This window comes from Trematomus bernacchii, unplaced genomic scaffold (assembly GCF_902827165.1).
Source record: "Trematomus bernacchii unplaced genomic scaffold, fTreBer1.1, whole genome shotgun sequence".
In the NCBI taxonomy this organism is placed as follows: Eukaryota; Metazoa; Chordata; class Actinopteri; order Perciformes; family Nototheniidae; genus Trematomus; species Trematomus bernacchii.
The window spans coordinates 5477599-5503257 of record NW_022987739.1 but is presented as its reverse complement, the minus strand read 5'-3'; the positions used below and the strand labels follow the sequence as shown (position 1 = coordinate 5503257).

The 25659-nt window shown below is 45.0% G+C and overlaps 1 long non-coding RNA gene across 1 annotated transcript; it reads left to right on the top strand.

Annotated features, from left to right (window-relative positions):
* Positions 1-537: 537 nt before the first annotated feature.
* On the top strand, positions 538-25659 carry LOC117495990. Its single transcript, XR_004557230.1, has 3 exons — positions 538-783; positions 12194-13769; positions 25115-25659. It is a non-coding gene; the product is annotated as an uncharacterized LOC117495990 (long non-coding RNA).

Sequence of the window (25659 nt, the reverse complement as noted above, 5' to 3'; positions counted from 1 at the left end):
GTGTGTGTGTGTGTGTGTGTGTGTGTGTGTGTGGTGTGTGTGTGTGTGTGTGTGTGTGTGTGTGTGTGTGTGTGTGTGTGTGTGTGTGTGTGTGTGTGTGTGTGTGTGTGTGTGTGTGCACATGGAGATTGCTATTGTCATGCATTTACTGCTGACAGTTGAAGAAGGAAATATAAGAAACTTTCCACACAGAAGTCCACCAACATAACACTGCTGCACTTTTCTTTACAATTTACACTGTCTTTATGTTTTAATTATCTTAATTGGTTACGTTAGACTTATCTGTTTGGCATTTCCTGTTTTCTTTTTCCAGTGTCATGTATACTTTTCTTTACGTATGTTTTGTAGTTTTAACAATCTATTACTCTGTATAATATGAGTAAGAAAACTAGAATTTGTATAATAAATATTTTTTTCTTGGCTTTTTCTTTTCTTATTTAACCGTCGGCAGAATATGGGGTATTACTTAATTACGAATAATACTACAATTTAAAGATAGAGGTAGATTTTAAAATTGACTCAATGTATGCGTATAAAGTATTTCAATTGTGGCCGAAATGTTTTTAGAGTGATATTCATTAAGTATCAAGAACAGAAATAGACCCTCTCTTAACCTAATGCTTTATGTTTTTTGCAGGACTCAGAGGAGTGCAGTCACACAGAAATACACACTCCCCATCTGAAGGCCTGCGTCTGAACCTGAAGGTCAGAAGAGACACCACCCCCTCCTGCTCTGAGGTCAGAGGTCGCAGGTCACAACAAGACTTCATCTCTCAGTTACAGGTGAGACAGTGAAAGCACCTCACACTACAAACACACTTGAACTTGAACTATTCAGTATACAGTACTTTTACATCATTACAGTCAATCTTAAAAAGTCACACAATACATTACAAAGTCCTTATGTTTTTATTAATTATCTCCCCACAAAAGATTGTTCCTCTAATTCTTTACATGTTCACTTTCTTGTGTGCTTTCCTCACCCTCTCACTGGCCGGCCTCTCGCCCCCTGCTTTATAACGTCTGATCCAATTTGTTAGATTCTTCGGTTTTGGCAGATAAGACGCAGGGTGGCCACTTGTGTAATCTATATTTTAATTCCTTTGTCCATGCTTTTTATCCCTTTAAGGATACATGGGTAGGAATGGGGGGCCTTGGCCTGATGTGTGCGCAAGGTGTACTCATGTGGAAAGACTGCCAGGGTGGCTAAGTCCCTTATTTCTCTAATTCCCTCCCTCCCTCCCTCTGAACTTCCCTCCAAGTACTTACTTTCCTCTCCTCTGCTCTGTGTCCAGGCCTATACTCTCTTCCACACTTACAGGGATAACAAAACTCTCTTTCTCTGTTTTAAGTTGCTAAATAGTTGCAAGATTGCACTTAATATCTGTGTACATTTTGCTGCAGTTCTCTGTGAGCATGGAACACATACAAACTGTTTTGTTTAAGTTTGTCAATTTAAATATGAAGTAGCCATATCATTTTGGTTTTTGGTATAATTCATGATGAGGGAAAGTGGTTTTTAAAATAGTTTTTATGCAGCAGATCTTTGACTGTTTGCACTATTACATAAAAAAACAAGTTATTAGTAAGTATGAAAATAGAAGTAAGGCCCCCAGTTGCCATAGCTCTGCTCACTAGTTGTCCAAACGTCTAAGCTGTGTGTTTTATAACAGCGCATAATGTTTAATATGATAAACGGCTGAAACCAGAACTAGGTGACTCACTCACTTCCCGCTTCCCTCTCAGTGTTGAGTGACACGACTTAAGATTACCTTTGCTATTCTAACAGCTGCTGTAGCAGGCCATCAAGGCCGAGAATGATGCTCAGCTCGTGCATGTTCAACCTCCTGCGGGAGAAACAAAGTACCCGGTGTGATGGAGGGAGCGTTGAATAGGGAAGCAGAGGGAGATGAAGCCTCATCCGCAGAGATTGAGGTCCGTCATTGGGGAGAAACAGAAGAAGTGATTTTTTTAATTTCCCTCCAGGGTTAGATGAGCGTTCTGTGACATTGGCCTATTTCTATATCAGCATGCCCCCCCCCAGAGAAAGAGTTGCGTTTGAGAATCAGACAAGGGAAGATCAGAGAGGATTTCACAGCCTGTGGCTATCCTTCTCCATAGCGTTCGACCACCTCTTAAACCTCCTTCGCTTTGCTCCAACTCGATAAGGGCTGCCGGTCTACTTAGTCAATATCATATCCACAAACTAGATAAATCGATGCAAACAAGCTTCGGTTAGACGTGGGCTTCAGAAGTGAAGGCGTAGCTACAGGCTAAATCTGACGCAGAGACACATCAATCCAGAAGTGACATTCCTCACATCCTCTTTGTATTCATAACAGCAATTAGGAGCTAGCCCGCACGGGTCTGCATTCACGCATCAGTTTACCCTTACAGGACCCATGTACGATATGTGCATTTTTTTTACAATAGTTCATATAGGAAGTGCAGGCCGCAGGATGTGTGATTTCCCACATAGAAGTGTTGCTTCCACAGCCGAGCACTCTCATGTATATGGAAAGACTTGAAGAGAGGAAGGCAGTAACCCGCTCATTTACAGTACCTCAGATTCCAGTCTCTCTCTCTCTCTCTCTAACACACAAACACACCTCAGTGTACCGTATCTCCTCCCCCATAACCCCCCCCACCCCTTTCCATCCCCTTTCGGGCTCATCTTGCCATCACCTCTCCAGCTCCACCACCCCAGAGAAACCAATTCAGACTGCTGCTCCACACCGTCATGGCATGTTGGCCAAGGGAGATGGAGTCCTTTCAGGTTCTCGGGCTACAACCTCCCTCCCTCCTCCCCCGTCGCTGCCCCCTCGCTGCTTCTCAACATTTCCTCAACACGCCTGGCGTATCAGCGGGGTAGCTCGACAGCACGATAGGACTGCTCCTGAGAATCTGCTGGAGTTATTCTGCACATTATGTGACCTTTTAAAGTTTCTCTAAAATTGCTTGTGGGTGTGTTTGTTGAATGATTCCACTCTGAGCCTGCCGTTCCATGGTTATACTGTCAGATTAGTAAGAGTATCTGAAACAAATGAAGCCTGCTTTATGTGTTTAAACAGGCTGATTGTGAGGTTTATCAGTAATAGGTTATCTTTAATGGCAAAACCAAACACCCACCGCCCACCCATGGCTTCTTAAAGTTGCCAATCTGCTTTTAACACCCTGCTGTTTGCTGGGAATTATAATTTCTTCTTACTAGGCTTTCAAGATGTTGTATACATAAACTGTGCTGCTTGGCTGTTCTTAAAAGTTGATTTGAATTATACCCTCTGCATTATGCAGCTTGATAGGAAATAAATCTCTTCAAATGAATACACTGGATGGGGAATGTGTGGGGGGCAGGCACTGAGAGTAGAGTGGTGGCGTATGTTAACATAAATTAAAGTCTATCGCAGAAGGGCTCAGAGAAGGATATAGAAAAGAGAATGTGAGAGTGAGAAAAATAGGATTTGAAGAACACAAAAAGAGTTTAAAGAAGAAACTAATGATCTCATGGTGTGAAGAAGAAGAGTGAGAAATAAGATCTGATTTTGATGTTGAGCTTTGTCAGTACAAACATTCATTAGCACATTTATTTTTGACTTATTCTGCATTGGGGCTACTCGCATTATTTCACAAGTCACTTAGATGCAATATTTATCTTTTCCTCCTTAAAGGCCTCTGGCTTCTCAATGCACACTGGCTGAAAGGCGAGGTGGCTGCAAAAAAAGGGTTGGTGGTGGCTGTGATGGTGGGGTGCAGCCGGGTGACGAACAGAGCGCAGGAGGGGGGGACGGGGGTCCACTGAAAGGCAGCAGGCTGCGGAGTGAATGGGAAATGGGGACCAATGGAGGGAGGGAAGGGGGCATTAGCGGTGGAGGCAGGTTGGGGGTGGTGGGGGCCTCCATTGGTTCAATGCAACGGCCAAAGCAGCTGTGAAAAGAGGTCTCCCCTTTTTCCCACGCCCAGTGCGACGCAGAAACCCTGCTTCAGCCTGCCAGGGTCAAGTCACATTTCTAATATATACACTGGGCCTGTGGACTCGCACAATGCATACGCACAGCTCATTTATTTTATGTATGCACACAGACACTTGTATGCACACAGCGAGTAGACAGCCTCTCAGACAGAGACAGAGGAGGGGGTCGCTGCAGAGAGAGAATTATGACACCGTTGGCACTATTGTTTCGTCCTGCAAATTAATAAGGTGTGAGTGACAAAACACTCACACACACAAACACACACTCACACACATACATACATAGAAATGACCAATGCACCTGCTCGTTTCAAAAAGTTTCAATATCATTTCTTGGGATTTTTTGTGAAGAAATCTAACAAAAACTGCATAACCTGAAATCTTTACATTTACACTTTGCAGTTCTTTTAATGTGAATTTGTCGCAAATACTGGAGCATAATTTCCATATAGACATGAGAGCATCCCAAAGTCCTCCTCCTATGTTAGGACTAATATATCTGTTGGTGTCATCACTGTTAAACCCATAACTGTGTTGTCCACCCACCCTCCCGCCACCGCATCTCAACCCCTTTCTTCTCCTCACACGTTTACTTCTCAGCCACCATTTACAAACTATAATCATATTCCAGGGAGGGGGATGTAAACGCTTTGTCCTGCCAGACCCCCACCCAGTCCCCCACCATCACCCCAGTGCCAGATGCCCTGCTGTATTGTGTGGGTGCTGAGGGCAGACAGGCAGGCAGCCCCCTTCCTCTGTCTCTCTCTCGCTGCACCATGATGTCACCCTACTTGTCTGTCTGTCTGTCAGGGCCTTGACAGGAACTTGAGTGTGGGAAGGAAAGGTCTTCAGTATGGGAGGGGGGGAGGTGGGGGTTGTAGAGGTTCAAGGAGGGGTTGAGGATTGGGAGGGGATTTCTTTTTGGGGGGGGGGGGTTTGGGTAGAGAGTGTCTGGCCTGAGAGGTCAGCAAGTGGACTTGAGCATGAAGCTAGTGTGTGTCTGTGTGTGTGTGTTTTGTAGGGGGGGACTCTCCTAGCAACTCTGAAGAGAAGTGGAATTTAGATGAGTTTTTTGGTCTGTGTCCTCCAATAATTCAGTTGTTCAAACTCCTTGGTAAGCCACACAAGACATCTGAGGATATAAAGAAGGGGAATCAAAAGCACCTGTGTTTACTATCCTCCATTGTGCACAGACGTAAAGTCATGACTGCTTGAAGCTCATGAAGCCTTACTGGTGCAACAGCATAATGCAGGATGTGATATTACACATAAGAGTGGAATTCAGTGCTCTCCTTCAACACAATTGTAAATGAGCCTCGCTTCAAAATAAAATTATGATGAACATTTTTCTTTACACACGGTGGGCAAGGACAATATGAGTTAAAAAAACCTTGTTTAGCCACACTACAGTTCTAAAGGTATGAAGAAGAAAGGAAAACGAAAGAGCTGTTATTACACATAAAAGTGGAATTCAGTGCTCGATTAAACCAAATGCATTCTTAGTGAAGCTAGAGGAAAGCTTCAAAGTGAAGCTATTAATATTTCCTTTGTCTTTACTTTTTTAATGTGGAAGGCGTGGGCCATTTAAGTTCAAACACCGAGGCTCACCCCTGGACTTGTTCCAGAAGTGTTCATATATAAATCGTATTTACATTCATTTATTGTGCTCTATTGTACATATGTAATAGTTCTTGTTTTTTGTGTAGGATAAGAGAGACCAGTGATCCTACATGAAGACTTGTTTTCTTGAATTTGGAAGACTTAATGGGCATAAAGAAAGTAGGTGTCAGACAATAATATATAGACTATAAATGCCGTTTTCCCAAAAGGTTGAATTACCTCATACATTTTATTTAAATTAGGCCTACATCTACATTTTCTCTGTCATTGAGAAAAATGAAATATTTTAAAATGCAAATATTGTTAATGTCAAATGTGGACAAAAGATTTTTGCTTCTACTGATAAAGTCCATTTTCAAGTCCATTTCCAAATTATACGTCCTTTTGGTAAATATGGGACCATGGTTGTCTTTAGTGTCTGTACATACATCGTTCTGTACAGTGAAGGTAACACATTTGAGAAACGTAACAACAAAATACATTCACACGTGCATTCCCTGTCATGGTACTCAGCCAAATAACTCATGCACTCCAATTTCGGTAATTGTAATGGCCAGGGATTTTTCCGGACTTATGTTGTCATTTCGTGAATTTCCTGAAATTACTTTATGGAAAAAAAGATTCTGACAGCAGAAAAGCGTTGTTTACAGATCACCGACAAACACAGACACTGTACCTTTTTCAACAGGTAAACATTTACTACAGACACATGCCTTTGTCATTCATCGTCTTTCTATTTGGATCCTTGCCTTTGTATTTCTTCCACCCGATTGCTCTTTCCATCCCTTGCTGTGTCTTTCTCTCTTCCCTCTCTCTCTCTCTCTGGCTGTGTAAAGAGGTGATAGTATTGGGAGACAATGGGAAAGACTCACTTAATTAGCTGGACGAGAAGATGCATTGTGGCAATTACTGAGCACAAAGGGAGGGGAAGGTATGGCTGTGTAATGTGCTGCTGTGTGTATTTGCCTTGCTGTTGTAGCCTGGAGTGCAGGCAGGCCTTTATAGGGTAGAGTGAAAGCAGTAACAATGGAAGACAGGATGTACTCCACGCGTAGAGCCATTTCCAGTCCTTTTAGGCTACAAACAGGGACAATAGCTGCTACAGTCTTCTAAAGAACGAAAATGCATAAACTGTATCCCCCCTACAGATGGATAATGGAGCTTAAAATGTACAGGTCTGGTGGCTTTGCGCCTCTCAGCCGTACTTCTTTGTATACTTTTCTGAGGATTTTTACTATAGGACTTGTTACAGCTTTTTAATAAGGTACCCTTTATAGAAATGGCTTTATTTACCTAATTAATAATTGATAGGCGTGCATCTGTTATATTCATTAATCCAAATAACTATGGTCACTATTATTATTTTAGTAATTAATAGTTTAGTCTTTAAATGGAGAAAATATGTAAATCACGTGATCACAAACCCCTCCCCCAAGATTGTTCAATCATTGCTTAGCGACGTAACTAGCTTTGAATTTCTCCACCTGTTGAAGCGGTATTCCTCGGTAATATGCACTGCAGCGTGGAGTGTACCAGAAATGTAAGTTAATGAATTTAATATTGTGTTTCCAGGTTTTTGTTAAAAAATGTGCGGAATTGAAACATTAAAAAGTCAGCCGTGGACAGCATTTCAAACAACTCTCGGAGCTAGCGTTAGCTTAGTTAGCTAGCGCTTGCTAAGGTTAGCTACAGCTAATAGTTCAGTGACAGACTAGTTGATGATACATTTACGGTCACCGGCTAGAAAGGAGGAACTTGTTTTGGCCTTCTCCATCTGATGTTAATGACACATTTAAAAAAAAAAAAAAAAAACCCTCAAAGATTTGGAGTGGTGAATCTGCAACTTTTTATTATCGTTTCCTGCATTTCTGACAGGCCAGACTAAAACTGGATTTATAATAGTAACTTTATATTTGTCACACAACATTTTGGGTGAAGGGACAGTGCAGGTAAAAGGAAAAAATAAAATAATTTGGCAAAGATATTGAATAAAGAGGCAAGCAACATTTGTTTAGCCAGGATGTCAAAAATCCTCCTCCAGGATAATGCTGCTGACCTCAAGCCAAATGAACTTTTCAAGCACTTACCTTCTTGAGGAGAGGCAACCCACCTGGCAACAGAAACTGTTATTAGTGGCTTTTAAATTATATAAACTCTTAAATTGTGCCTTCAAATAAATTAGCACTTTAACGCTCATGTTTGGCCTACTATGATAACCCACAGTGACTCATTTTCTCTTCCCTTGTCTATTCATACAGCCTCTCCATTTCTATTTCTGATTGTCCTGTTGCTGTTTACCAAACCGGACATGCTACTTTCTATTTTTGATTAGCGATGAGTGGGCCGCTGCTTGGTGCCACTGCGTGTTGTGTGTGTGTGTAGAGTTGGATCTGGCAGAGAGCATCTTCCTCTAGTGGAGTGGCCTGAGGGGATTTCTTTCATGAAGTCAGATAACATCCAGGCGACCCCCTCTTCCCTTTTTTATAAGAGTTCTTTAACCTTGATAAATGAAGTAGAGGCGGGGAGGGAGTGAGAGAAGGAGGAAAAAGTTGTGGCGCTGTGGTGGGGGATGCGGGTGTGTTGGAGGAAGGGAAGATAGAGGGAGAGACACCAACTCCCTGGCCGGCTTGCTCTCAGGATCAATAACGTTTGGAGAGCTGCTGAGCACTCCTGTCTGGCAGCTTACTACCATAGGGGATGGAAGGAGCGGAGGGAGGGGAAGGGGAGGATAGCAGGGAGGGAAAGCAAGAAAATAAGTGTTGAGAAGGCCTCTCCATCTCCTTCTTGTCACCCTTTTTTGTGAAGAGAGGGAATCGAGGCGGACAGCATAGTAAAGATGGAAGGATGAAGGGATAGAGGAGAGCATAGATGGAGGAGAGTTTAGAGCCGTGCCACCCACCTGCCTGCCCGCCAGGAAAACACACACACACACACACACACTCACTCATACTCAGGTATCCTTTTACGGAGCCACAAGGTTACAGAGTGTCGATACAACCGCGCACAGTCCTCCGACAAATGGGATTTGGCATGTTCAATCAACAGTGCTGCCAAATCCCTGTTAAGTATTGCAGAGCCATATCTGTCTGCAGCGGGCTGAGCTATGCTACCTGGGCCCGCTAACTGTCCCCTAAATATCCTCTATTACAGTCCTCTGTAATATAATTATCTGCTGCATTTCTCATTGGATTTGAATAGGTGTGTGTGCTGTGGCATAAATAGGGAACAGAGAGAGGGGTTTCACATCACATGGTGCGCTTGTTATAAGAACAGGCCTCTTCCACCAGTGCCTTGAGGTCATGGATACCTGAGCTGTCTTCCCCCCCCCCTGTTTCTCGCTCTTTTACTCGATTTCCTTGCTTTGAGTTTAAGTCGCTGGTCTCCCTCCTCTGTCCTTTTTCCTGTCCTCTGTTAGACCGGATCCTTTCATCTTCCCTCCCCTAATCCTGTGCTAGAGAAGCCTTCTGTTCACCCCTTCGCCTCCTACCATTATTCTCTTTTTAACTCCATGCCTCTTCTTATTTTAGCGTATCCCTGTGCTCCTTTGCATCGCTTTCTTACCCTCCACTTTCTTTTTCTACCCCCCTATTATCTCCCTTACCTTGATTTCTTCCCAACCTTACTCTCTGTCTCCTGCTTCACCCTTCCTCCTCCTCTCTTACTTTCCCTTGTCCTTAATTAAGTTAGTGATCAGTTGACTGCCCCTATCATTGGTAGAGAGCAGGTTGGTCCTCCCTTCCCAGGAGGGGGGAACATTGTCTGTGCTGGTTGACCAGTGTAATCCCCCCACCAGGGACAAAGGGCAGTACCTACCTCAGCCACCCCTGAAGGGCATTAGCTCCCTGACGAGAGCCGTGCCCCTGCTGCCTGACACCCAGCATCTCCCCACTGACTTCTTCCTCCTCTGGGCTGGCAGGTTAAACCCACACTGCTGAGAGTCAATGCAGATGACTAGGAAAAGGGGAACAAGTTGTAATGTTTGGGTTGTTTGGCATGTTGCTCTAAGCCAGATTCACCACCAGTTTATCAGACATTAAGATGTAGGCCTACGTTATTGGGGTCCCTTGATTTGTATTTCAAACACCCCGTAATCATCACACATAAAAAGGCACACAGAAGTAAATCTGTCGTATTAGGATCAGGAATTCCTGCTCTAATCCTCCTCACAACCCCACAATCTTTTTTCTCTTTTTACACACACACACATGAACAGCGAAACAGTAGGTACGGTTGCTATGGCAACGGTTGGTCAGAGTTTACCAGAGGGGAAACAAACAAAGTACTGTTCATGAAAGCAGGTTGTGCAGTGCAGAAGGAGCAGTGATACTCTTGAGTATGTGTGTGTGGGGGGGGTGTGTGTGTCATGTCTAGTGAGTGATTAGATACATGCATACTTCACCCTTATATATTTCTGCCCTTTATATCCATACCTTACTGCTACTATATATGCTACTATATATCTGCTAGGTATTCAGTGGGAGGTAGAGGCTCAGTGACTGCAGCTTCCAAAGCCATTTGATGATATGTCTATAAGCCCACATATCAAACTTTCATTTTCTGTATACATTTGTGCTTCAACTGATGCACATTTTCATTCCCAATTATTTTAGTGATTAATCACGGACATTTTTTTCCTGTAACATCAGACAAATGTCTAGAAATGGCCCTCACATATTTATAAAGACCAGGGGTGACGTCAACGTGTGGTTTGTACAGCCAAATTGCAGACAAAAACATATAGAATTTGTTATAATGTTAAACTAGCAGATCTCAATGGATGCACATTCATTCAGATAATGTTGCCACTATATTTGTATTGCTGATATTTGTCTGCCTCATGTCTTAGACTGCTGATTCAACTCTCTCAGTTTCATGCATCTCCTGGCCTCTCCTCTCCTCTGGAAAAGTAGGTCTCGTGGTGTTTGCATGTCATCTCATCCGAGGCACAAACAGCCACCTCCACAGTTCTCATTTTCTCCACTCCTCTCCACTCTCCCTCTTTGAACATAATGCATCCAGGCTCAGAGGCAGCATACAAACCTGCTGTGTTTTTTACCATAAAAATACCACCATGCCTTCCTTGCTACATCTGTGTCCCCACCCCCTGTAATGCCTCTTTAGCCCTGCACTCGGCTGCTTGGGTTATATTTATTGCGCAGTCCCTTTTACTTCTAGTTTTGTCCTTTTTTATTTTTTCTCGTGCCATGGGGCAAAACACCCCTAACGCCACCACTCCGTCCTCCCCTCCCTCTCTGCCCTCAGTTCCCTCTGCCCCTCGCTCCTCAAGCACTGACGAATAGACAAACGTACTGTTCTCTCTTTCTTTGCCTTTCACCTCTCAAACCTCCCTCCATCCATCCTGCTGGACGGGTACAATGCGGGCGCTCTATCCTGCGGCAGGGAGAATGCAGCCCTGAACTAACAATATCACCAAGGCTGCCTGAATGCTGCCGAGTCCCATTGTGCTCTGTCAGAGGGGAGTTAACACCCATGTCTGAGCCCAATGAATAGTATTATTGTGTCTAAGACATGCACCGCACACCCGGTCCCAATCCATGTCCCCCTAACTCAACTTGCCCCCCCTCTCCCAAACTTGGTTCTCTTGTCCAAGCAGTGTAACCCCCCCCATGCCACTCCTGCACCCCCTTTGCTTTTTCCTTAACAGACAGCGCTAACTCCCAAAGCCTTGCTGGCCCACCCGCTCTAAACCTCCGCACTTTACTTCTCTATTCCCCTGGCAGTCGGCCCGTGGGTTTAAGTCTGTTTTTCAGTCCTGCAGAGGAGGTGGAGAGAGGTGGACAGAAGGGCTGTCACAGCTCTGTGGTGGCTGTGGCCAGGATATTTCAGAGATTGTGTGGTTGGTGCGGCGCGGTGCAATGTGGGGTGTTGGGGGTTGAATTTGGCCACGGCTCTTTCCCTGTTGAGGAACACAATGGGACCATGACTCCTCAAAGAAATGTCCCCCCCAACTGCTATTATCATAAGAAGAGGGTTGCTGAACCCATTTGAATAATTCTAGATGATACAAAAGCTGAGATGTTTTCTTTGACAAAGTTTCCTTAGAGCACCACCGGTCATGGCCAAAACATTTCCATTCCTTCACACTCACTATGGCGCAAAGAGAGGGGAGTCTTTAAAAAAAGCCTGTCAGTTTAAATGTGGCTTTTTGTTTTTTATAACCACTAATAAATATACATCTCAGTGGGCTTGTGCGGCCAAGGAGGAGCAAATGAGGGTGGTTGTTGAAGAGAAACTTTTCCTGTAAATATTTCTAATGTATTCGATTGATGCGGTGATGATTTTTATAATGGGCCCACTCTTGCTATATTTTGCTATCTGCAGCACATCAGAATCTAATAGCTGAGAGTACCTTTGGCAGGCAGCATCTCTCTGCCTGACACACTTAACTCTCAGGCCTCCAATCCCCGCAGTTTCTGCTCTGTGAGGTTAGCGGGTTCACATTACCGGCTGAGAGAGGATGCCAGAATCCTCACCCCCGACTTCTCGCTGATCAAAGACCAGGATTGACATTCAGAGTGTGTAAAATGCTGAAAGTTAACACTAACTTGTTTTTTTTCTCTCTCTCTGGTTGTTTGTGTACAGAAGGAAGAAGAAGAGGAGGAGGAGGCAGTGGAGGAGGAACAAGAGAAGCAGAGTGGGTGGAAGGATGGAAGGAGAGAAGGATAGAAGCAGTTCGAGGAGGTGGTTGGAAGCGGCTGAACCCAGAGCAGGTGAACACAGCTGTGGATCGCCATGGGCTCTCTGGCTGCCCTCTTGCTGTGGCCCCGGCACTGCATACAGGGGTCCCGTGGAGCCGGCAGGGGCCAGCCAACGCTGTGGCAGAGTGGGCAGGCTAGGCCAGGCAAGCCAGGAGAGAGGCAGGTGAGGCGGGTGAGTCGAGCTCTCATCCCCGCCGGCTAGGAGCCTCCACGGCAGAGCGGAGCAACGCGGAGCAGCAGAAATCAATACAGAGGAGAGAGGCTAGCAGAGGTTGCCCAGCACCGCCTGCAGGCCCCGGAGCCCAGGGACCAACCAGCACCACCGCTCACAGCTCCTCTCTCCATCTCTCTTTCTATCTTCCTCCAACAGTCCCAGCATCAGCCAGGGCCAGGGCCCTCACCGCCCCACACGCAGTGTGCGTGTCAGTAGGTGCACATTTGTGTGTAAAATAGAGAGAAAAAGGCAGAGGGAAGAGGCAGAGAGAGAGAGTCTTTGTGTGTGGTTCAGCCGGAGGGGTTTTTGCTGCGTCCAACACCACTTGATAAAACTTTGTCAGAGAGACACTGAGACAGCGAGGGAGGGAGAGAAAACAGAAGAAGAATAAGACAGGACGTTGAAGGTCGCTTTTCTTCCAGCTACCTCCCTCTTATTACCCATTCCACCTGAACTGTTTGATAAGGATCCATTGGAGACGGTACACAGGACGTTTCTGCTCAGTCCACCTTCCAAGCACGTAGCGCACAATATTCCTAAGATCTCATGAGCCAGGATGAAAGAACAATTTGAACTTTTTCTCTCATCCCCTGTATCAGACACAACCTGTCTTTTCGCCTTAGATTTTCTTACCCTCACTACAGCAGCTCCCATCAGAGGATATGGCAGTGCAGTATTGATCTATAAGGTGGAAGAGAGGAAGGCGGGCCCAGGCTTTCATACCTCTCTGTCTCTCTGCCTCTCTCTCTCTCTCTGTCTCTCTGTGGAAATAGCACCTGAAGTCCACTTACTGCTGTGCAGCAGGGATCCCATGGCAGCACAAGTGAATGGCTGCTAATTGAATGAGAGATGAAAAGGACAGTAGTTGTAACTGCTCCGTGTCCCCCTCCTACTACCAGGTTTTTCCATCTGACTTTTTTACCCTTCACATTTACAAAAGTCCTTCTCCACACAAAGAGACTCGCCCCTCAGACGTTTTAGCAAAATTGGTGGTGACTAAAGAAAATTGGCAAAATCTTCAGGAATGAAAGTACTTGGCTGCAGCGTAGAGGTGAAAGCTTTGAGTACAAATTAAGTTTGTCATGCACTGGCAGAAACATCCGGCTGAAAAAAAGTTTTGAAAGGTCAAGCAGCAAAACATACTGTACTGTACATATCCGTGGAGCTGGAAGGACATTACAGGACAGATGAGCAGCTTTGCCAGAAGGAAAACTGGAAGAGGTTGGAACGGGATTCATACTTCTTGGTGAGTACAATGTCTTAATTGAATAGCTTGTAGTGTGTTTAACAACACCACAGATGTGATTTTACATATTGAACTAATCAAGGAGATCATAAATAACCTCCCCCTTGTAACAGTATTATGATAGCATACCATTTCTTCTCAGAGTGTGTTTTTTTAAAGTGAACACAGACACATAATGTTGCAGTTGATCTCCTCAGTCAGTTCTCAGCAGGAGCCCTTGGCTGTGATCATACTGTCACTGACTGTTGGAGGAGTTTGTTGTTGTTGCCTGTACCAGGGAGCCTGCCAATCTCCTGGCACACAGAGAGAGACTGGCGCCTCTCCACGCATCAGCCTGGCAGCGCCCCGTGCTTACAAAATGGCCGATTCCTGTTTGCCAGCTGTCTCCTCAGCCAAGATGGCGCTCGGTCGCTTTTTTATGCCCGCTGTTTGCCATCTGCCCTCTAATTGTTAACGGCTATGCAAATATCATGTAATTGCATTTGCATGTGCTTGGTACTTAACCCCTCCCACTCGATTGTAAATAATAGCGCTATCGTAAAAAGGAAAAAAGGATACACAATCCTGCGCGGCTGCTGATTGAATACACAGCAGGAACAATTAGCAAATGAATGTCGCCTGTCGCTGCCCTCCTCTTTACTGTTCTCTAAGCTCACCTTATGCAAATCACTGATGCCGTGCTTTTGATGCTAGCTGAAAAATGGAGCGTCACCCTGTCTTTCTCTCTGCGACTCATTCGGAGACGCTCATGTGTCTTCTCATTGTGTCACATGTGACATCTGTGGTTGGCTGCATTACCAGGGTACCCTGCCTCCTGTGACAGGCGAAGCCCACACTGTAAAGGAGAGCAGGGGCGAGGGAGAGGCATAACATAATGACCTCATTAGCATGCTCTGCACTCCCCGCTATAGGCCCTGGTGCGCTGCTGCGCCGTGGGACCCACCGGTGTACGCCCTTCTCACAGCACTCAGCATGCAACATTGTGTTCTCCCCACACAATGCGGCGCTTCATACAGGCTTTATTACGCCTTGTCAAAGCGCAGGGGGATCAGGGGTATCAGTGCAGAAGCAGCAGGATACGGGCTGTGTACGTGGAGCAGGAGATGTATTGGTGCTTTATGGTCTTAATGTGGTGTTAGCTGTGCTGATGAATCCTCTGTTGTTGCTGTTGTGCTTTGACATGTGTGTTTATGTTTTTGTGTAAGTGTGTGTGTGTGTTTCTGATGTCTATAGTTTGTGAAATTGTCCGTTACATTGTGATCTCCCGTGGCATTCGCGGTCGTTTTCACCTGTCAGTGCTAATTATTGGAGGGAGCGAATTGTCCGTGTCCTGGATATAGGCTATCATCCACTCTGAAAACCTGCTGTATGCCTTCTGTTTTTAGTCTGTAGTGTAGCCTAACTTCACAGGGAGTGTGATGCACACACACACATGCTGTCTCGAGAGAAGAGCCCATGACAAAAAGCTAATATTTTAAAATATTTGCCTATGGTACATCAATTTACATGCAGGCGTTTTGTCCTTGAAAGCCTTGGGGGGATTTGGAAAATGAATTATCTTTTTAAGTTGTGTGGTAACCGCTGCTGTCATTTAGCAATCCACAAAAGGCTGGTTCACCGCTGTTATCTTCTTCTCTATCAGACTCAGGCAGTTTTAATCAAGCTTCTCTGTCTAATCAGCCCGTAGTGACACTGATGAGGCTGAGGTGGGGAGCAGGTTAGTGTCGAGTGCCCGCGCTTACTGTAGTTAGTAGAAGTAAGAAAGAGTTAGATTTGTAGATCAACAAGAAAAAGACGGTGAACAAAAATAAATAAAATCTGCAGAATTTACTTAAAAACTATTTAACATGTGTGTTTAACATGCATTATTTGGAATGTGGAAGTCGGTGTGGTCACTATAGATACCGTTTTTTTCTTGATGTAGGGAGGACGCAGTCTTTCCAAGATTAAAGAGTAGTTTGTCTTCATGGGGGATTAACTAGGTGGAGCCCTTATAATTCTTATTTGCATATTTTAATTGAAATGTGGACCATATGTTTTTTAGAGCGTATGCTAGTCGGCCACTCTAACTGTTCCATCCCCACTAATGCACACATACCGTATGAACACAGAAGCACACGCACTTGCATGCTAATCCATATCATGCGTGTATGAATGTATCCATTCACTCTTACTCTCAGGAAGAAAAGGACATGCACCCCAACACCATCTCCTGCAGAAAGCTTTTATGCTAATAACCGCTATAGCCATGTGTGTTACTACGTGGCTGCAATTATGCATAATTCAACACAAAGAGAACCGGCAGGATGGCACTGTAGTCTTTAGGTGGACGTACTGCATGAATATAGTAGTGTGTGTGTGTGTGTGTGAATGTCAGAGTGACAGTATCCACTCTTTTCCATTTAGATAGGCATAAATCCAAAGACCTTCAACAGAAACACCACATATAGGATTCTTTCACATGCCTCGCATGCTTACGATTTTTTACTTAACCATTTAATCACATAGTTTTCTGTCCAAATTATGAATATTACTAAAAGAACAGTAACAACCCTTTGTTAGAGATACAATGTTATTATAAAATGATTGTAACATTATATACATCATTCGGTTAGAGTGAAATATACGATCTCCCAACACAGGATAAACATTTGGAAATGGCCTTAACCCTTGGACCGTTTTATCAAATGATCCAAACCCGGTCTTTAAGCGTGTATTCACGTCCTCTCCGTGGAGCAGCATGGAAGTGGATTGTTCATTTGGATGTGTGATTGTGGAATGCTGCAGCTTTCCTCATTCAGACTGCTCACTGCTGCTTTTTATTTGCTTAGGTATTGATTAAATGTGTTCCGCCCACTGAAGTAATAGTTGCTGAAAGCATTTACAGCCATCACTCAATTCATCTTGGCCAGATCCAGATCCACGTCTTTCTTTCTTTGGACAAATAAGTGATCGCTTTCTTCCTCCAAGCACTTGATCACTTTAATGAAAAGAAGACATTTGAATAGCTGTTTTTATATCTTTCTAAATATAGCACAAAGGGTAAACTCTCTCATTTGCATATTTTCCTTATTGGACGTTATCATCGCAGTAACCTTTTGTTATGTGGATGTAATGCCTCGATTAACATTTTATGTAGAAGCTTCCAAATAATCAGAATAGTATTTTTAATCCACATTTGTCTTTCTTTGCTTATACTGTATATTTAAATATATGTAATATACACTATATCATTAACAATGCTAATTATTTTGCATTGAATTTAAGGCGTAACATTATGCCCATTATTTATAACATATTAAGTATTATGACACTCTGTCCAAAATTCCTGTCAATTCAGACATCATTTGTTAAAAAGATTGCCTCTGACCAATATTTATTTGAAACACAGCATATTTTCGAGCTTCTGTTTGTAATGACAATCGTTTTATTTTTCAAGACTTACTTGGCACATCAAAATAAATAAAATTCATTGAAACTAAACCAAATTCCCTATGTGAAACTTTTTTCTTTACGAAGTGAATCCTGAGTCAAGTGTTGCTGCTGTTTCCTCAAAGCTGCTACACTGAGCCCCAAGTCTGATTATAGACTCAGGGAAAAACAGTCAGGCATTTATCCAAGTCACTGATTATGTCATTTCAACAGGCTGCAAACACTCAGACGGCCTAGACAGCTCTGAGGGGAGAATTATGAAGCCGTAGTGGAATGGAGGCTGTATGAAAAGGAAATGAAAATGGAGTAGTGCTGTATATTTGATTAAACTGCCTGCTCGCCTGCAAAAGGCCACGCTGCTGTAGCACAGGCCTGAGATTTGGCCGTAATGAAAATGTGAAGGTGGAGGGGTTTGAACCCCCTCAATGACGTGTATGAGCTCACACACACACACACTCGCACACACTTACACATACATTATACGGCGTATGTATGTGCTCAGGCTGAATGGTTTGTACGAGTGAAACATTGAGAGAGACTGCAGATGCAATTTGAGGCTTAAAGCAGCGAGGAATAATATTGTGCGGAATCAAAGAAAAGCCTCCCGAATTGAAAATAAAACATTGGGATTAATGTTTGGCAGGTAATTCATACAAACCACAGAGAATCCTGGGATTGTTGTTGCCCTTAGAAACAGACAGAAAAGGACCATGGCGGCCATATAAATATTAAATTGCACCATTCAGATGCAGGGACAGCATCCCCAGTCTTCAAGCGTGGGAACGGGCTAAATGATTAGGGGATGAGGGGGCTGTGCGGCGGAGGGGATGCGGTTAGTTCATGGCTAGACGCCCCAGCTGCACTGACTTCCATTCAGAAACGGGTTAGGAGGGACCTCAGGGGTCAAGGTCAGGGGTGTGGGGGGTATCAGTGCTGCGTATAGTGTGTGTGTGTGTGTGTGGTTCATCTGCCGTTCATCCCCGGCTGGTTGGCTGACTGTCAGTAAGCTGCCTCCGTGTTTGCTTATTTTATAAGCTGCTTCTTATTGCTTTGCTTCAGGGACAACTTGAGCAGAGAAGCAGGGGAACCCACCCCCCTTCTGTCAGCCTCTGGCCAGTCTCCAGCCGGCCCGGAGCCAAATCCAGCCAGAAATCAGTCCTGCAGCCCCCCCCCCCGTCAACCCCCTGGTCAAACAACCCCCAGTCAAACACAGTCAAACCCAGTCAGACACTTTGACAGCCCCCCTGTCTGTCTCAGTCTGCTGCCTCTTGTAATTTAACATGTCTGCTCGGGGTTCATCGTATGTGAACACCACAATCAGATATCTATGTCAGCCATTAAATGGACCTGTTTTCAAGGATTTTGTTGGATCCATAAGGAAATCATTTTAACTCATCACATTTTAAAATTCAAATAGATTTCTGATCTAATATATTTTACTGAATCTTACCCCGGGCTATTTGCTTATATTATATATTGCCTTGCCGTATGTTGCATTTCCTTGATGAAGCTGCCCATCAATAGCAATCCTCTTTATTGGTGAAATGCAGCTCGCCACTGTATCATTGCCATTTCATCAAATCATCTGAGAGGCTAGTGCGTGAGCTTGCGGCACGTTACGCCTCTTTGAAATAAACAGTGGAAGCCCTTTAGGAAGCGGGGAATGCAGCGCATGAGGAAGGGGATGAAGAAAGAGGGGATGTGGAAAAGAGAGGACGGAGAAAGGGGAGAGATGGAGGGGAGAGGAGACGCAAGCTAACCCACCCCGCGGTAGCCTGCCTCCATTCTTCATCGGGGACTCATGCTTCATTAGACTGTCTGAAAGAAAGACCCGCTTTCCCTCATCACCTCAATAGACCAGTCCCCCTTCTCTTCCATAGCCTGGAGGGTTCTCCTATAAAAACCCACCTCCCTCCCTGTTTTCCTCCTCATTTCTGCCTCCGTCTTCTAATCGTCTCAACTGGCGCTGAAATCAAGCTTAGTAACGGCAGTTTTGTGAGCCCCTCTGGTCTGACCACCCCCAACCCCCTATCATCCTCCGATACCCACCAGCTCCCCTTCTCTGCTCATTCACTCACCTTGGTCCGACACACCACCCACCCACTGCTTAAATCCCTATCAGCATGTCAAGTAAATGTCTGCCCAGCTGGGGTTGACACACACACACACACACACACACACACACACACACACACACACACACACACACACACAGAAATATAAATGCACTGCACACACAATCTTTTGCTTGCTTCTGGGGTTTAGCCTTCCTCCCTGCTGACCCTTTTCACCCGTGTTTTGCTCTCTTCCCCTTCTCGCCGCCTCCCTTTCCCCCTCTGCCTCTCCTCAGGCACTGATCTGACAGGATGGTTTGGCTAGCTGACTATATCTGCAAGAGGTTTATCACAGGGCTTCACCGCGCTCCACTGTTGCCTGCCTGTTTTTATTTTCTAAATTAAAGTGCTGCTTCCAAAAGCCGCTCAGTACCTGAGGCCATGCGCACCTTTATGTCCCATCTATTTGATTAAAAGGTTACTGGAATCCTATCCTCTAAATTTGTTACAGTACAATCTGGTCAGTTTATCTCCTAATAAAATCTGGAGCCGGAATATCTCTGCTGTGTTACGGAAACAGGTCTCATATCTGCAGTATTTTGAAGCTACTCTACAGAACATCCTTGCAGGATTTATTTTTCCCAGAGGGAAGCGAAATAATTCACCCAGAAATATTCTTCAACTCTTCAATGTTTCCCTATACTACATTTTATAAGATAAATTGTAGATATCCCTAGATATCCTTGCATATGTTGGCACTATCTACGTACATCAGTTATACCAAATCTTTTTTTTAAACTGCGTGATTACATTGTGATGAGATATTTAGAGCGCTGGTGAAGAGCTTTGTCTTTGTGTCTCGTGAGTGTTGGCACATTTGTCCGCAATTGTGTTTATTTTAGCGTCTCAGTTAAGGCAATGTGATTACCTTGTTCATCATAAATGGCACAAACTTAATCTCCAACCAGCAGAGTCTTAATCTCATGGGCTGTGACAATTATTTGTGTTTATTTAGCTCTTATAGTGCTATTTCCTATCCTCTGTATTATTCTGCGTACATCTCTGGTTCCTGCACCGCTGATGTCATTACCATAAAGGGGGACAGGGGCTGCCAGCAGCTCCCCAGTTTCTTCCCAGAATAAAGTGACCATTTCCCGGTTTACTCTCCCCTCCCTCCGCTCCACATTTCAATCATTACTCTGATTTTTGGGGACAATGATGAGCACGGTGCATTCTCAGCACTTGCCTCTGTCAACGTGGCACAATCTTTATGTAAATGTATTCAGATGCTTTCTCAGCTCCGCGGATCATCATCTCTGCCGGGTGGAGGTGGAGGCTGTTCAGTCACATTTTCTCCTGTAGCAGGCTGAGAAACGTGCAACACGCCTGATGGAGCTCACGGCGAGGTGGACCCCTGCCAATGCGCACGAGAAACCCCTATTATACCCAATGTTTATATTGGGGCTGTGATTTACAAATGTGCGTTTTCTTGCCTTTAGACATGTGCACCCCCCCTGTCGTTCTGCTTTTTCATCAGGCGCGCAGCAGACGGCAATAGAAATGCGAGGATGGGGTCCTTGCTGCATGTGCACGGCAAGATGGGAAGGGGAGGGGAGTGAGAGAGCGAGAAGAGGAGGTGTGTGTGCATTTTCATCTTTGTGGGTGCTCTTCTATGGAGCCCAGTGCTCGGCACATATTAAGATATTTCCTGAGCGCGATGACACAATTATGCACACACACACACAGACCTACACACACACACACACATTGTTTCTTTGTGTATGGCTGTGCTCCTCAGCTCTGGTTCATCTCTTATGTTCTGAACTTGACTCTGAACAAGTTCATTGTTATTCATTTCACTGTCATCCTGAGCGCCCTGTGAGACTGACTAAGTCTCTAGCGCAGGTTTCCCAGCCAGGACTGTGTTTGTCACACATACACAGTCCCACACAAACCTATTGTTCCAGCAGCAGGATGCTGTAGTCCTCTGGGTAAACGTGTTCTGACAGTATTAGAGGACACGGTGAGACGGTGCAGTTTGTCAATGACCTGGTTCTGCTGCATCCGCTGCTGCAAAGTTCACTTCTCAGGTGATTCAGTGCAGTGGGAGCAGGTGTTCAGAGTCCTCTGCATCGGAGTATATTTTCAAGTCTTGGCGAGGCATTAAGGGTCAATTTGAACTATTAAAATATAATTTCTAAATGTGGCTGTTAATTCATTAATCTGTTTACTTGATTTCTGGTGCTTGCTTGTATCACGTTTTTTCTTTCATTTTGCTTAAACAGCTTCTTTTCTCCTCTTATTCTGTTTCCTTTCACTGTCTCCTTTCTTGTTTCCCTTTTTTTTTTACTTTTTCCGTCTGGCGCAAGAAAATCAGGGGCTGCAGTTTGCTTAGCTGAGTCCATAAAGAGGCGTTTTAGAAAGCTGTGTTAACAGACCAACAAAGCTTTAAATGTGCCCCCCTCTGTGAGGGGATGGTTCCCATAGGGATGTGGCATGGCGCTCCATTGGTAGGCCTCTATACGGCCTCTCATTCAGCCCGACGCTCAGTCACGGCCACTTATGGTAGGAGGGAAAATCACACAATTCAGCCCGGGCCTGATCCAATGACATGTTTTTTTAATGAGGTGGCTCTATGTCTTTGTTTGGGCTCCAAATTCAAGTCCAGACCTGAGCAGGTCCTGCTGAATAAGATGCAAGGCCATGGCCAGGCACAACTTACAAAGAAAGCACAGTGCGAGGCTTCTGTGGAGCTGCTGAAAAGCGCTTTGCTCTGCACTGTTCCTTACTAAAACAGTGCTGGTAGCAAGCATGTAGATTCTGAGAACATACCAGAGTTTCATTTATCATTGCTTATGACAGGTTTGCCATTGTTTTGTGCATTGTCATCTATATAAATCTTGTTTATAAGATTCGGGGTGAAAGGTGTGAATGTGCAAAGGGACAAACTCAAAACTCTTTGTTTATTATTAACACAATAAAGCGAGGGTCAGAAGACGCGCCTGTTTCTAGCCCTCTTAGTTATTTTTTCCAGGGTCATACACAGAGAGATTTCTTTCTGTTTCATTTTCACCGGCCTGTGTCTTTTTCAGAGAAAGCCACACCATATATCACACATATATGTGCAGGTGTCATACGGTGTGTGTACATCTGCGAGCGTGCCAGGCGCTCATTGGCTTGTATGTTCAGGGGTGAGGACTGTCATTAAACTGTCTGCCTGCATCAACACACTCAACCATCACCCTGCCTGGCTGTCCTTTCTGCCTCTCAGTGGACACACACACACACACACACACACACACACACACACACACACACACACACACACACACACACACACACACAATATGTCTCGTCGAACATCTGATACAAGATTTGAACGACGGACATTAATATTGATATTTTGATATTAAAGCTGCAGGGCCTGTATTTAGTTAGTTTTATAGACAGTGTTCTTGCATACATTATAGACCCTTACAGTCTAGCAGCATCTATTTTTGAAATCTCTTGTCAAGAATGTGAGCAGTTCACCTGAACAGGGATTTTTAGAGCAAATACATGGACAGCTCAGGGGGTCCCAACCCACCAGGTTAAGAATGACTGGTGGTACCGTAATGCAGGATGGACTTTGGTTTTCATAAGCAATCCCTAGTGATGTATAAACAAATATAATAATAACAACAACAATAAGGTATAGAAAAGATTATGTCTAATGTCACCAAAGGCCGATCTTAGGCAAACACCACAGCCCACTCCTGTGTCCTGCCTTGATGCTGAAGTACTCTCACAGCCTCTCACACAACAAACCCATCACAGAGTCCTCGTCTGATGTCGCCCGACTCTGCTCCTCGCTCACGTTCAGGCAGGCTGTGGTAATGGGGAATTAGTATGCAGAGAAGCAGACGGACAACTCTGTGGATCTAATAGGTGGCCAGACTGGAGAAGAAGACTGGAGCGGGGGGGGGGGGGGGAGAGCATCTCTGGTGGAGAGGGAGTTAAGCATGGCCTCTCCCTCTCTTCTCCTCCTCCCGTCCTCCCTCTCCCCTTCACCGCCTCGTTCCCCATGCCCTGTCCCGAACCTTAATGGGACGCAGACGGACAGCCTTGCCTGAATTGAGCAGAGAGAGCAGCATCCCCCCCCCCCCCCCCCCCCTTGTTGTCTCTCTAAAAAAAAAAGAGAGACTTCCCCCATCGCCCCTCTCCTCCCCTCCCCCATGCGCTCACACAGCTAGCACCCATAGCTGCTCCCCTTGGTTCTCAGGGCTATTGAGGGGGTCCCACCAGACACCCTCCACTCCTCAGCCTAACTCTGCATAAATTAGGCACGTCTCCCTGGTGTCTCGTCAGCCGGTCGGGGCACCCACCGGCCCAGGGTCCGCCGTCTCCCAATCTGCTGCTCCTTCTCCCCTCATGCTGTCACCTTCTGTCTCCCTCCTCCCCCCCCCCCCATCTACTGTATTCTATCAACCCTCGACTTATTCCAACCTGACGTCCTCAAGCTAACAGAGCTCCTTTCTTTACATCTCACACCCATTCCTCCAAAATCTCTTCTCCTCCACTTCCTCTTCTTAATTTGACCCTCTAGACTCACTCTCTCCCACTTTACCTGCTTTATACTCTCCACATTTCATCTCTATCCATCTCTACTTTTCTTGTCCTTCCAGCAAAGTGTTACTCAGATCAGCCAAGCTCTCTCCTCTCTTCTCCTTTACAGCCAGGATATTGTTTACATCTGTCTTGCTAATCACTGGCAGAGCCTCTCTAGACCTCACAGATGTTGCAATAATACCGGGGATTAGCAGGCTTAACACTGGGGCTTATTTGGGGAGTTTTCCCGATGGCCTGGCAGCGAAGCCCGTCAGCTTCTCTGAATTTGACCTTTTTTCTTCCTGCAGTCTCGCTTCTCTTTGATTTGCGTTTTTTTTTTTATACAAGCGTCTGGCATGCTGATGTTGCTTTATCAGGTTTGGTGCTCTGGTCTCTCTCTCTTCCTGCAGCTAGCTACATCAGTGTTGAGGTGAAATGCAATTAGCAGCTTGACATATGAAAGGGAGATTTAGCAACAAACAAAGCTCTTGTTAGCTGCTCTTTCACCCGGTGCAACAACACCACGATGTAGCTAGCTAACTCTGTGTTAGCTGCTTCCTCCGCTCTCCATGGTGACGCTGGAGTCTCCCCAGTCTCCCCTTTTAACTCGTCGCTGAAAGATAATTAGATGGCCTTCTGAGACTCAGCATCTCTGCTGCTTCTCTCTGCGTCATGCACTGCGACCGTCCTGTTTTATGACCAAGCAGATCTGTCTGAGACTCAGTGTGTGTGTGTGCGTGCGTTTGGGGTCAATGTGTTTCTGTCTGGATCCTAATCCCAAAGGTGATATTAGTCTGGTGGGGGGCAACCCATCCCCCCTCTGTGTGTGTGTGTGTGTGTTTGTGCTGCAGGCGTTGGGGTCAGCCAGGAAGCCCAGACAGGCTCTACCTAGACCTTTGACCCATGACTGTCTGCTAGCTCAGGGGTCATGCACAGCATTGATACAGACAGCTGATAGACGCACAAACAAACGCACACCCGTATATGCACAAACGCAACGCCCCCCCTCCCCTCCTTGCAGTAAAAATTAACAGTTTGGTGTGTCTGGAAAGATGATGACACAGACGGCGTCATCCCAGCTGGCTGTATGCAGAGCGCATGATTAAGCACAAATGATGAAGCTTCTTTTAAACGTACAGCTACATATGTCGACTCCCTGTATTTTATTTGATGTGGTTTAAGAACATAGAGAATATTACTGAAATAATTGTGCAGTGTAAGGAGCCTTCTTTTCACTAATCACTGTCCTTTCCTTTGTTCATGTCTCCACAGATGCAGCCAGTCAGGAGTGCCAACATGGAGGGGAAAGCAGCGACAGTGACAAAGCACACATGCTGTCTGTAGCTCATTTTTCTGAACATGTTTAGCCTGGCCACATGTGGATAACGTGCAAGAACAGTCAGTTAGACACACATCAATAAAGTGATTTCAGTTTTCTAGTCGTCAGTCTTTGTGGATGTGGACAGGTAAGTTGGAGCCACTTCTAAAAGGTAAGTTTAAGAGATTGAATCAATTTAAGAGCTGTCTTAAGTGTTACATTGTGCTGCTCTGCAATATTTTTCAAAATGAGCTTCATTAGATATGAATTACTATATTTGAGAGCAATTTTAGGTTGAAGATTGGATGAGACCCCAAGGGGTCCTTCTTTCCAAACGTAGTCAAGTATTTGACTGGAAAATCGTTTGACAAGAGTTTGTCACGGTTGAATTACTTTCCTCTTTTCTGTGGGACATGATGTACCCATACATAACTACACAATCGTATTCATAGAATAATGAACTAATTTATTTTATAATGATTGCAGAATCCCAAAAGTG